The sequence below is a fragment of the Canis lupus genome, chromosome 9 (assembly GCF_011100685.1).
Source record: "Canis lupus familiaris isolate Mischka breed German Shepherd chromosome 9, alternate assembly UU_Cfam_GSD_1.0, whole genome shotgun sequence".
NCBI lineage: Eukaryota > Metazoa > Chordata > Mammalia > Carnivora > Canidae > Canis > Canis lupus.
In genome coordinates, this window is record NC_049230.1 from 50,365,227 (window position 1) to 50,377,919 (window position 12,693).

At 61.0% G+C, this 12,693-nt stretch overlaps 1 protein-coding gene and 1 long non-coding RNA gene across 6 annotated transcripts in view; one reads left to right on the plus strand and one right to left on the minus strand.

Annotated features, from left to right (window-relative positions):
* The window catches only part of BRD3 (bromodomain containing 3), a 31,797-nt gene extending 19,112 nt beyond the window's left edge, over positions 1-12,685 (minus strand). The window contains exon 1 of the mRNA XM_038548842.1: positions 12,536-12,685. The gene's annotated coding sequence lies outside the window, so the exon portion shown is untranslated. The remainder of the gene's footprint in view (positions 1-12,535) is intronic.
* Positions 23-9,745, plus strand: LOC111097473. 5 transcript variants are annotated; one of them, XR_005364822.1, is made up of 6 exons: positions 23-1,425; positions 1,964-2,138; positions 2,282-2,407; positions 2,966-3,097; positions 3,280-4,530; positions 8,705-9,745. It is a non-coding gene; the product is annotated as an uncharacterized LOC111097473 (long non-coding RNA). The 5 variants fall into 5 exon arrangements; XR_005364821.1 differs by having other exon boundaries at positions 1,964-2,407; XR_005364819.1 differs by having other exon boundaries at positions 2,282-3,097.
* Positions 12,686-12,693: the final 8 nt, after the last annotated feature.

Genomic DNA, 12,693 nt, shown 5'->3' on the forward strand with positions numbered 1-12,693 from the left:
GATGTAACCATGAGAACCAGCGCTGGTTTGTGATGGCAGGCCAGGGTGTGACACCCCCGGCCCCAGGCCAACCACGGGGGCAGGAGAGGGCACATCTCACCCAGCACTCTCTGTAAACACAGGGCTGCTGCCGACCTCCCCAGCTTTCGGGAATGCTCACCAAGCTCATTGCTGGGAAGGAAGACGACCAGCGACGCCCCGGAACCAACAGGCCAGTCCCACCGTGGGCTCTGGCCTTACTAAAGTTTCCTGGCTGGAAGCTGCTGGCCCACTTTTACTTGTAGGGCCCAGAGCAGATCAGAGGCCGCACGTGGATAGGAGCACTGGGCCCCATCTGTGTTCCCTGTCACACTTCCGGTTTTTATGTGTCCTTGTTACAATATTCAGGCAGTTCGGGGTGGAGTGGCAGTCCTATGGCATGAAGGGCCAGACGGGACGGGGGGAGGACAGAGCAGCACAGGTTGGCCCCTGGAATCAGCCACCCTACCCACAACTTGCAAAAGTGGATCCTTAAAACTTTCAGAGTCTCGTGAGGTGGTTAACATCCTGTTGGTAGCTTGCCACCTGCCACGTGGGCGTGTTTACAGCAGAGTAATTGGCACTTGCTACAAACCACTCCAACCAGAGCAAAAAGGGCTCAAGCCGACAGCAGGTGCATGTTGCCCACCAAGACCTGCTCTGCATTCAAGGGACACCCCGGAACCCCCACGAGGTGCCACGCCCACCACCCTGGGGAACCCACAGCCGCTCCCCTCTTTCACACCCTCCTGGGGAGAGCTGGCACCTCTCTCTTGCTTCTCTATCTTGCCAAGCCAGGGGAGTGGCACAGTCAGCACGGTGCCCATGGCCCCAACCAGCTGCTCAGCAGTGGGTGGGGATGGGTGGCTGAGCCAGCCTGTGCTAATGGCAATAAGGGTAGGTCTTCATCACCAGAAAGACTGGGAGCCTGGAGCAAACCTGAGTTGTCTCTCATGCCCCACTGCCCGCCTCCCCCCACCCCCAGCAGGCCAGCAAGTGCAAACTTGGCCTAAATACCACCTCCACCTGCGGGAGCTCCTTCGGTGCACTCAGGAGGTTCCACCACCTGCTCCCTAGGTATCTGGCAGGTGGGTGGGTGCCCAGCACCTAGCACTGCTGCTGCTTCTGCAGGTGCACAGCACAGAAAGCCACAGAAGTTAGGACACAGCCAGGGCCTAAAAAATGATCTGGAAGGACATGGGCCAAGGTGCAGCTGGCCTCGTCCAGGCAGGAGGGCACTCAGGCATGCTCACTACAGGGCCATCCTCAGGCTGCCACCCGGACTTGAGGCCTGCCTCAAGGCCTCCCCCTCTCTTCCAGCTCTGAACGCCGCTCCAAACATGTGGCTGAGTGGGAAGCTGGCTCTGGCCACAAACACGGGATCCCGTCCCCTAACCCCATCTGGAGGTAAGAGCCCAGGGGCAGCACAGTGGCTGCCGTGAGCCTGACTTGCAGGACTCTGCCACATGCCAGCCCAACCCAGCCCCCTGCCCTGCCCCTGGCACTGCCAGGGGTTCCAGACCACACTGCTGAAGCTCTGAGCAGAGTGCCTGGTGCTGCCACATGCTCCCTGAGGGCCAGCGGTCACTACAGGCCACAGGAGTTCTTCCGCGGTGGCCCATCATCAGCCCCGGGAGTCTGTGTGGTTCAGAGGGGACGTGCAGAAAGAGCCCAGCAGCATCCAGCACATAGTACCCACAGTCTGCGGGGACCCTGCACAGGGATAAGCCCTCCCTCTTTCTGCAAACTGCTGAAACAGACCCCTCCAACACCTGACAATGGCCACAGGGCTTGTGGTGTCCCATCAGAGTGGCAGTGTCCAGCCCTCTGCTTCTCTCAGCTCTCACAGCTCCCAGCAGCCCAGGCCCCAGCTCAACAGGGGGGACATGGTGGCAGCCAGAGTATAACAGGTTGGTGGGCCCCCTTACAAGCCCTGCGATTGCAGGTGCCAGGATCCACCTCTCAGGAGATCAGCAAGGGGAGAGTCAGAGAGCTTACGTCGGACGCCTCCAGAACCTGACCCCTGGGAGCCGCCTCGGCAAGGGAAGAGGACTCAGAGAAGCCCTCCAAACATAAAGTTGCACAGGACACCCAGCACAACTCCTCTGGGGCAACAGGCAGTAAGTGGCCGCCTCCCTGCAGACGGAGCCCAGGCCTGGGGGTCAGTCACCTCTGCTCAAAGCCCAGCAGGATGGGCTGAGTCTAGGGTGAGCAGAGCCATGGTGAAAGCCTGGCCTTGCCTTTCCCCTGGACGCTTCTCCAGGCCCGACGGTGACGTCACAGACACTGACAAGCACAGAGGGCTGTCCCTCAGCCTCCCTCATCTGGGAGGGATAAGGGCTGCATTCTGAGACCGGGAAGCAAATGCTGCTTCCAGAGAAGTGAAAACGTAAGCAGATCACCAGCACACCCTCTCACAGGGGCAGCTACGAACAAAGTAAGGGACAAAGTGCAAAACAACATGGGGTTCAAAAGAGAGGTAGAGCTGCCGCGCAGTCACGTGACCCCAGCTCTCTGGGGGCCCACCTGTGCCCAACACTCAGAGCACCCCATGCTCCTTCGGTGCGCTCAGGAAGTTCCTCTCAGCAATGTGTCCAGCATCCACCCCACGCCTCGCCCTGTGTGATTGCCCCACTACCCTCGGGCCCAGGCCTCACTGTTGCCCTCCTGGGGTGAGGCCGGTGGGAGCAGACGGTGGAGAAAACACCAAGTATGTTGAGTGGTCAGCCACGGCCACAAGCCCTTTACCTCTGCGGATGCTCAGACTCATGTGGCCTGAGGCCAGAGTGACAAAGCTGAGGCTCTTCCACCCGCAGGGATTTCCTGAGGCTGTCCACATGGGCATTTGGGGACATAAGCCACCAGGGGCGGGGGGAGAGGACCAGGCAGCTAAAGAACGAGATGGCCCTTCCGTTGCCACACCAACACCAAGACCTCTGGCAAGCAGGGCCATGTGGAGGGCGGCAAGGAGCACCCACTGGGTCTGCCACACCAGGGTTCAAAACTCGGCTCCCTCACCAACTGACCTGTGGCACTGCTGTCACCTACCGAGTGCTCCCAACTCCATGGTCAGACACAGGTGCGTGGCTTCCACCCACGAAGATGAAGGGACCAGGGGCATCCTGGCCAATGGCTAGGGAGCTGGGGAACACTGGCATGTTGGGCTGGAAGGAGGTATCCTGGTTCCCAAATCACCCGGAGAGGGGACTCAGCACAGGGTCAGAAACCAGAGCCCGAGGGTCTCTGCATACCCATTACCAGGCACTGTGAGGACACAAGGAGGTCACACGTGGGACCGAGAACTGAAACGTGTCTACCTAAGATAACCACCACCCTCCACCTCGCCTCCTCATCCCAGCAGAGCAGGAGCAGCCTCTCGATGCCCCAACTCCACGATGACGGCAGCCAGGCTCGGAGAAGCAGCACGTCTGTCAACGAAGCAGGAAGGCTCTTGCTGCAGACCACTCTTCCCTGGAGCCTGTGCCTCCACGTGGGCACTGGTCCCTCTCTGACCCCCCAGGCTTGACCTCTATGCAGGAGCATGGGGCCCCCAGCCCCGCCCCTTGGCCATGCCAGGCTGGGGAGAAACGCCCAGGCAGTAAACTGCCACGGGGGCCGGCGGGGCCTGCTTCTGCGTCTGCTGCCAGGGACCTCTGGCACCTTCTCAAGGGAGTCCCTAGTGGGATACGCCAGGGCCCCCAAATCAGGAGGGAAACAAAGGCAAATTGGGGCCACAGAAGGGTCTGGCCTCACCTCCTGGCCCCAATCTATTGTGGCTGGGTGGGGGATGCCAAGATGGGGGTCATGGAGGGAGTGAAGATAAAAGCCCAGCTGGGACCCCATTCCCCGGGTCCCCATCAGCCTATGGCAACATGTACTGGGTACTGGTTGCAAAAGAGAAAACTGAAGCCCAGGGTGCTCAGAGCTCTCACACCAGTGCACAGCCTCTTGGGCAACGAAGCTCCCCTGGACACCCCCACTGCGGCAGGCAACCTGTGAGCCCCAGGGACCCCTGACTTCCCTTCAGCTCCAGCACACACCCCATGCCCTGGCCAGAGTCTGATCCTGATCCTGATCATTGCCCCCTCCTCCCGGGAGCCAGGCATGCCCGGATGGAGTCTGCTGGATTTCCGAACCCAGTGAATCCACCGTTCCAGGGTGGTGTGGGGGCGGGGGCAGGATCTCTGACATACACATGCCCACCCCCAGGGCCTGGGATGACATCCCAAATCAAACACAATATGCTGCAAGGAAACATGAATTTTCATCCTAAGGATAAATAAGGATCTGCTGCAGGGTCAGGTTTTGCTGCACAGGTTTTTTGCTGTTTTTTTAGGGAAAAAAGCTCTGTCCCCAGAGTTTCTGGTGACTGAAGTGGAGCCAAGGATGGCGGCCCTGTGACAAGGAAGGCTGCCTGTCACTATCAGCTTCTACGCCAGCCTGGAACTTTACGATGTCACATGGAGGGGGACAGGCCTGTACTTCGCCATCTCATGGTCCAGGCAATCACAGGTAGGTGAGAGAGCCGGTGGGTGGCAGCCCCGGGACTCGGGCACCTGCGCCAGTTTGCTAGAAATGCCTGCTATGAAGTGAACGCGAGGGGCGTCTACTTCAACACTATTTGATAACCTTTCGGATACAATGTTAACGCTTTGGGGGTGATAGTGGTATTGCAGCTCTAAGTTTTCTAGAGTCATTATCTTGCAGAGACAGGTGCTCAAAGTCTTCTGAATGAGACGTGTCTGGAGCTTGTGTCCCGATAGTGGCCGTGGGGCTTTGCAAATAAGATGGGACAAAGCAGGAGAGGCTGAGCACTCTGGGGGTTGTGGACGGCCTCTATTCCCTCCACTTCTGTCTCCACTGGAAGCTCCCACAGCACCAGAAGAGGGCAAACCCCACTTTTCCTTGGTTGTTCAGGCTCCGGCATCCCCCACCCCTTCACAGCAGCTGCCAGCCCTGGGGGACACGACTTTGCTCCCCACTTACCTGGGTGGGAAGAGGACCCCCACGCACGGGAGGTGCCAAAGAGACCCCAGCACCTCAAGCCTACATGTGCTTGTAAAATCTGTGAGCTGCAAGGTCTGCCCTGCACCCCCCAGCTGTCCCCAGGGGAGGGAGTGCAGGTCTCCTGGGGTAAGCACACAGGAGGAAAAGGTACAGCTCCAGTCCATGGACCTGAGAGCCCACAGGCCGCCTGATGCCCGCTGGCTGGAAACCATTCTTCTAGAGCATGGGTCTAAAGGTCTGTAAGCACATAATGCAGGAGCAATTAATTTCACCATTAAGGCTCCCCAGGGTCAGGGAGCCTCCAGAATGTGCCTGGGGCTGTCAGGGTGCGGTGCTCTGCACACACCCGCTGACAGACACTTCGCTTGGGTTCCCTATTTACTGCACGGACAGCACCCGCCTTGCACGGGCAGCCCTCCCGGTGGTCACGGAGTGGGGACCCCACTTGAACGCAGCCCCACAGCCAGCAGGGAAGTGGTGCTCCCCCCAGGGACAGCCAGAAGCCATTGCTGAGCGCCCACTCTGTGTTAGGTGCTATCGGGCAGGAGGCCGAGGCTCAGAGAAGCTGCCCCGCTTCCCAGGGGACAGCTGCCAAGGCAGGAAGGCAGCACGTGCAAACTGGGTGAAGGTCAAAGTGGAGACAAGCCGCCTTTGACACAAGAGGATCTGAAACTGCCCAGAGCGGAAACTCAGATAAACCACAAAAACCCTCAAACACAAGTGAAAGCCAGAGATCCGGAGTCCTGGCGAGACCCCAAGGAGGGCTTCCCAAGTGGACAGCGGGCAGGGGAGGGCAGGGGACACCGACTGGCCCCCCCACCCTCCAGGGTCACTCACGCTCCTCCACTCAGAGGGGCTCTGTGCTGGCCCTGGGCAGGGTGGGAACAGGGCCCAGGGTCTGCAGGCTGCAAGATGGGGGCTGGCCTGGAGGCAGCAGGCCAGCTCCTCACCTCTTCCCAAGAGCTTAGAGTCAGCCCCTCAAGTCAAGTCCTCAAGGATGGACTTGCCTCCATCCTCCACAGGGATCTAAAATACTAGATAAAACAGAAATCCACCTACCTGGAGGCTTGTCCAGCCCACAGGAACATCAGGAGAGACCTTATTCGGGGCCTTGGACACATGAGGGAGCCCTCTGTCCAGTGGCCGTGTAGAGACCACTCCAAGCCTGGGCCACAGATGCAGCAGCCCTTCCGCCAGAGCGCTGAGCTGCAGGCGGTAACAGGCAGGCAGAGCTGAAGCCCCTGGGCATCTGGGACTGAAGCTAGTAGGGGACAGGACCCTTCCTGCGGTGGCGACAGGGCACCTCCAGCCCTGGGGGGAATGAGGCCGGAAGGGGGCAGGGGTGGGGGTATTTCCGGGCTGGCTTGGCCCAGAGCAAGGAGCCCCTATTTGGACCCAGGGATCCCCAGCTTTCAAGGGAGGGTGGAGGGGCCACAGGGGACAGGGATGGGGCGAGGCTGAGCAATTCTGCAAGGGTTGGTGGAGGTTCTCAGGAGGCTCCTAGTGTGGGGGGCATCTGGGGGCTTGAGGGGACACCGTGGCATGCCATAGGAGGATAGGAGGCACCTAGGGACACTGACACCGAGGGAGGAGGTGGTTGGAGGTAGGAGGGAGTCCCCCAGTCTCGGCTGCCGAAGGGGACCAGGGGCAGGGCCTGAGCTCACCTAGGCCCGCCTTGTCCTGCTCAGATCCGCGGTGCCCACCAGCACCAAGGATGGTCTTGTGAATCTCAACCTCCTGAGGTGGGTGCTCACTCTCTCTCTGCACCAGGGGGTCTCTGTGCTTGTAGGGGGCTCCCTCACTGCCACACTCCATTCCTGGTCTCCTTATACCATCCCGGCAGGGCATCGGTAGCTGTCCACCCATCTTCCAAGTAGGGACAAAGGCTCAGAGGCAAAGGGGCAACAGGTCGCCCAGCCAGAAGGAAGCAGAAGCAGACCTTGAACGAGGCCACGTGCCCCACACCAGAACCCCAGCCACCGCCTCTCAGAAGCCTCTTCCCCATCCAGTAGATCCCGAGCTAAGTGTGCCCCAGAGCAGGGCACCTCTGCCCCCAGGCGGCCGGCCAAGCCTCCACAGTACATGCTGACCAGTGGCTGCCCTGGGGCCAGCAGGCCAGATCACAGGAAACTGGATCCGTGAGGCCAGGGTCGACTTCCATGATAGATGGAGCCAACTGCCTGTGGGGCCAGGGGACGGGACCCCAGGGGAGCAAACAAGCAGGCTGGGCCCACCGCTGCCTCCTGCCCACACTCTGGGCCTGTCACACCCTGCCCAGCCAGGGCCCTGAGCCTGCCTGAAAGGTCTAGGTCACACCTGCCCTCCAGCAGCAAGGGACCCACCCTCTGCTGGCCCAGTCCCATCTAACCTGTGGGCACTCCACCCGGTGCTATGGGACTGTCACCAGGCCCCAGGTCTGGCCTGCAAGTGGACCCACACTGTTGTCCCCTCACCCACCTGATGCCCTGTCATGTCCTCTGGGCTCTGGTGTCATTACTACACCAGAGTACCTCCCACGGTAGCGGTGTTACTACAGCCCCAGTGCTCCCTGGAGTACCTCCCACGGTAATGGTGTTACTACAGCCCCAGTGCTCCCTGGAGTACCTCCCACGGTAGTGGTGTTACTACAGCCCCAGTGCTCCCTGGAGTACCTCCCACGGTAGTGGTGTTACTCAGCCCCAGTGCTCCCTGGAGTACCTCCCACGGTAGTGGTGTTACTACAGCCCCAGTGCTCCCTGGAGTACCTCCCACGGTAGTGGTGTTACTACAGCCCCAGTGCTCCCTGGAGTACCTCCCACGGTAGTGGTGTTACTACAGCCCCAGTGCTCCCTGGAGTACCTCCCACGGTAGTGGTGTTACTCAGCCCCAGTGCTCCCTGGAGTACCTCCCACGGTAGTGGTGTTACTACAGCCCCAGTGCTCCCTGGAGTACCTCCCACGGTAGTGGTGTTACTACAGCCCCAGTGCTCCCTGGAGTACCTCCCACGGTAGTGGTGTTACTCAGCCCCAGTGCTCCCTGGAGTACCTCCCACGGTAGTGGTGTTACTCAGCCCCAGTGCTCCCTGGAGTACCTCCCACGGTAGTGGTGTTACTACAGCCCCAGTGCTCCATGGGAGTACGTCCCAAGGTAATGGTGTTACTACAGCCCCAGTGTTCACTGATGTTACTACTCACAGTGGTGATGTTACCTCAGCTCAAGTACTTGCATGTAAACCAAGCTACTCTTGCAGGCTCTCCTCCCCATTGCTCCTTCTCCCCCTTTGGACCACCCTGTAGGGGCGGGGACTCTGTCACCATAGGGGACAGTCACGTGGTCACCTGTGTCTCTAACCCCAGACCCACAATCAGCTGGGCCAGGGCAGCAGGGAGGCAGCTGAGACAGCGGAACACAGAAGGGTGCTTGCCTTATCTGAGTCCACAGCCAGCGGAGCCCAAGGTCTTAACGCCCAGCCCCTGGCTCAGGGATGGCACCATGAATACGCAGTCAACGTTAGGGGTGGGCACACAAGCCAATGGCAATAAGCTGGGGGGGCACCCCCTTCTTGAAGCCCATACCACTCCATCTGTCCCTTACGCCCACACCACACCCCTGGAACACTCTCTGGTCACAGTCATTGCACAGGGAAGGCATCCCCTCAGCTTAGTCACAGAACTGAAACGGCTCCTCTTCTTTCTGGTAGGCCTTACAAGGGTGCAGATGTACAGAACTGAGAACATGGTCCTGCCTGCGGGCAGCGGCCACCACTGACAGAAGCCAACAGGTGAGGACATTCCCACCTCCAAGTCCCGGGGTTCCAGGTACTTGGGACCTCGATGGGGCCCCCAGAGCCCCAGCTCCTATGATATGGTGCCCCCACTCCAGCCACCAAGCCCAACTTTAACCACACACAGAGAAAATGGATTAGGGACACCTGAACTGTCACTGCACTCCAGGTGACATATTTCAAGGAGATGGAAAAGTACTTCCAAACACCTCATTAACTCTGGACGAGGTCCCCCGGAACTTCCAGGGCCTGTGGCAAGCAGGGAGGAGGCTTCCTCCAAAATGCAGCTTTTAGCTGGCTCTCACTGGAGATCATAAAGGCCCTAAAAAGGAGGTCAATTGAGAGCAGACTCTCTTCTAGAATACTTAAAAGCTGGAGAAAGAAATAAACACTCACCTATAGCACTGAAGCAGCAGGGCCGAAAGCCTCTGGCCGCACACAGGTCCCCATTACCACTACTGTAAACATACATCCAGGAGCCAGACTTCAAATGTAAACCACCAAAGCGTGAATGATCCCGAAACATGACACTTTAAGAGCCCCCAAGCTTCTCGAATGGCAGGAGCACAAGTACCCAGAGTGGGGGGGGCGGGGGTGTGCAAGCACCAAAGGCTTCCTGGACACGCCAGCCACCACCTGGGCACCTAGACAGTGACCAGTAGCCCCGGTCCAAACACACCAGGCAGCCCACTGTGACGTGGACACCTATCGGTCTCTTCTGCTCAAACAAAGGGCAAAGCCTCACGTGGGAGGGAAGGGGCGCTCCCAAGATGCAAATTCCTGGGGCACCCCAAGTTCCCAAAGGTAAGAATACAGCAAGCAGGGTGCTGCTTTCCACCGTAATTCTTTAAAATTTCCTCGTGGGGCAGCCCGGGTGGCTCAGCAGTTTAGCACCACCTTCAGCCCAAGGCATGATCCTGGAGACCCAGGATCGAGTCTCACATCGGGCTTCCGGCGTGAAGCCTGCTTCTCCCTCTGCCTGAGCCCCTGTCTCTCTCTCTCTCTCTCTCTCTGTGTGTGTGTGTGTGTCTCGTGAACAAATAAATAAAATCTGTAAAAATAAATAAATAAATAAAAATAATAAAATTTCCTTGCGAAATAAATGCTTCAACTGGCCACTGGCCTGCTGATGCAAGGTATACAGGGCTTGCCTTTGGGGTCCCGCTGGTTATAGTTCAAAGATCAGTTAGGAAAGAAAGGAGGAACAGGCTACCTACCCATCCACACTACTGAGCCAGGCCCCTGAACTGCCTCCCCATCAACTATCTGCAGAGCAGCTTCAGGCACGTCTCCAGCAGCGGGGACTTGGTGGGCTCTGGGTCTGGGCGGGCCCCCACTCCTGGCTCGACCCCAGCTTCCCGTGGGCCCACCAAGGGAACGCTGCTCTCCCGAGGAGGACAGGGCCGCCACTGGTGGACAGAAGGCCAGACGGACACCGTGGCCAAGCATGGAGCAGGGTCCTGTTAGTCTTGTGCCAACCACTCCACTCCGGGGGCTGGGGGCCAACACTCCCCAAGGAAAGCTCCACCACCTAGAACCAGGAAGTGGCTGTGCACCTCACCACTAGCTGGGCACAGGGCTCTGGTGGCTGGCGACTTGCCAGGCTGCAGGAAGAGGGCACAGGAAGGAGCCTTTGGCTGCAGCAGCGCCAGGCTGGGCGGTACACGGTGCATGGCCCCCGGCCCCCGCCCCCCTCTCCGCTTTCACTTTCTGCCCAACACTGCCCGAGAGTCAAAGGCGGGAGCAGAGTGTTTACAAATCCCCTCCTTTATTCAAAGCTCACTTCTAAAGCACGCGTGAACTCCTGCTGAAGGAAATCAATTACTCTACTTCCTAAATACAAAACAAAAATCCCAACGGTGCCGAATGCCCACTCCCCCACCCCCCAGAAAAAGCATCTTAAACCCCTCCTCCCTGGATGTCCCCAAAGCAGGGCTGGGACTGGATCTAGGCCTCTGCGGAGCTGCTGGGAGGCAGCTTCCAGATTCCCAGGGGCAGAGGCATGCCCCTGCCCCCCCAGGTCACCAGAAAAGTCAGAAATGCCCCTCACCTCCAGGTGTCACCTCCTGCCCAGAGGGCGGGCGTTGTAACGCCCTGTGTGTGCCCTATCTTTCCTGATCTGCAACCACCAGCACACACCAAAGGCCTCCACACGAGAAAGGGCAAACACAGAGCTTTATTTGCAAACGGGAGGCCACAATCAGGGCCGCTGTGCAGGGCCCGGGAAGGAGGGAAGAGGTCTCTAACTCCTGAGGACCGACCCCTTGCACAGATGCAGCCCTTTCCTTGTCCACTTTAAAGCCAAAACTGCTCCCCCCAAAAAACACCAGGCCGCTTTGTGTAGGCTTGAGGATCTCCTGGGGCCACTCCATGGACCCAGGAAAAGCAGCTCCATCTTGAAGGAAAGACTTAAAGGAGACAGCCAACAGCGCTCCCTTGTCCCTCTCACTGGGGTGGGGGACCGTGAAGATGAGCCTCCGGGATCCCTTTCCTTGGTTTCCTTCTGATGCACAACAGCCACCCCACACCCACCGGCTAACTTTGCAGTCCACAACCAAGTTAACGCCCGGAGGCGGGAGGGGGGGGGCGACACACTAGTTCTGCACGCCTGGGCGGAGAGCTTCCAGCCAACGTGAAGGGTCGCAGGACACTGAGGGGCTGGCCCAGCACAGGGAACTCCCAGGGGGGGCCCCCCCCAGCTCCATCCTGTGTCCAAAATTGTCCCCGGGCTCCCTAGGCCCCCGGGGAAAGGAGGCCGCCCAAGGCCTCCACGCTAGCCCTGCCCCCTAGGAGCAACCGGTGGGGAGAGCTCCCGGGCCCACCGCTGTATTCGCGGGGGAGCCCACTTGGGCCACGGAGACGGTCGCGGTTTGCGTGGCGGGCATCCCTCCCCGACGGGCTGGTGCCACGGTCACGCCGGTGCCAACCCGGGTGGGAAAGAAGGCAAGCACCCCGCTCCTCCCGCTCCTCCCGCCCCCAGCCACCCTCGCCCGGATTAAGCGCTTTTCAGGCGGATTTCAAAACGGGAACTGGGTCTCCTCCGGGCCTGGCGGCAACGACCCAGCAAGTCCAAGGGGCTCCAAGTCAGCGCCGGGCCCCCAACTCTGGCAGGAAGCTGCCCCGCGCCACTCCGAGTCGGGCCCGGGCCTGGTCTCGCCCCCCGCCCCGGCGGCGGCGCCGGGCCCCCAGCGCCCGCCCCGAGGGGCCCGCAGGCAGGGCTGGAGGGCGGGCGGGCAGGCGGGCTCCGGGAAAGTGGCGCCGGGCGCACGGCGGGCCTGGGACGCCGCCGCGCACCTTCCCCCTCCGCGTCCTCCCTCGGTCCCCCCTCCGAAAGATGGCGGGCAGAGGAAAGGGGGGAAAAAATCCCTTCCGCGAGGGAGGGCGCGGGAGGCCGGGCTGGCGCGGGGCGCGCGGGCCGTGCCAACTCCGGGCTGCGCGCCCCAGCTGCGGCGACGCCCCCAGCCCGGGGCGCGGGCGGCCGGGAGGGCGCGGGCGAGGGCGAAGGGGAGGGAGCCCGCGCCGCCGCCGCCGCCGCCGCCGCCGCCGCCGCCGCGACCCCGGGCGGCCGCCGCGCTTTGTTGCATCGTGGCCGCGCACAAAGGCGGCGGCGGCCCGGGCGCCCGACTCCCGGGACGCGCCGGCGGCCCGCGCGGGGCGCACGGGGCCGCGCTCCCCGGCCCGCCCGGCCCGCCGCCGCCCGCGCCGCCCGCCGCCCCGCGCGCGCAAGGAAGCAAGAGAAAGGCGTACTTGGCCTCGGCGGCTCCGGCGGCCGTCCCTCCCGGCCCGCGCGGCCGGCTCCTCTTTGGCTCGCCGGCCCCGGCAGCATAATAGACGCGCCGGAGCCGAGCAAGGGCTCATGCGCTGCGCCGCGGCGCCTGGCGGGAGTCGTAGTCCGCGGCCGGGCC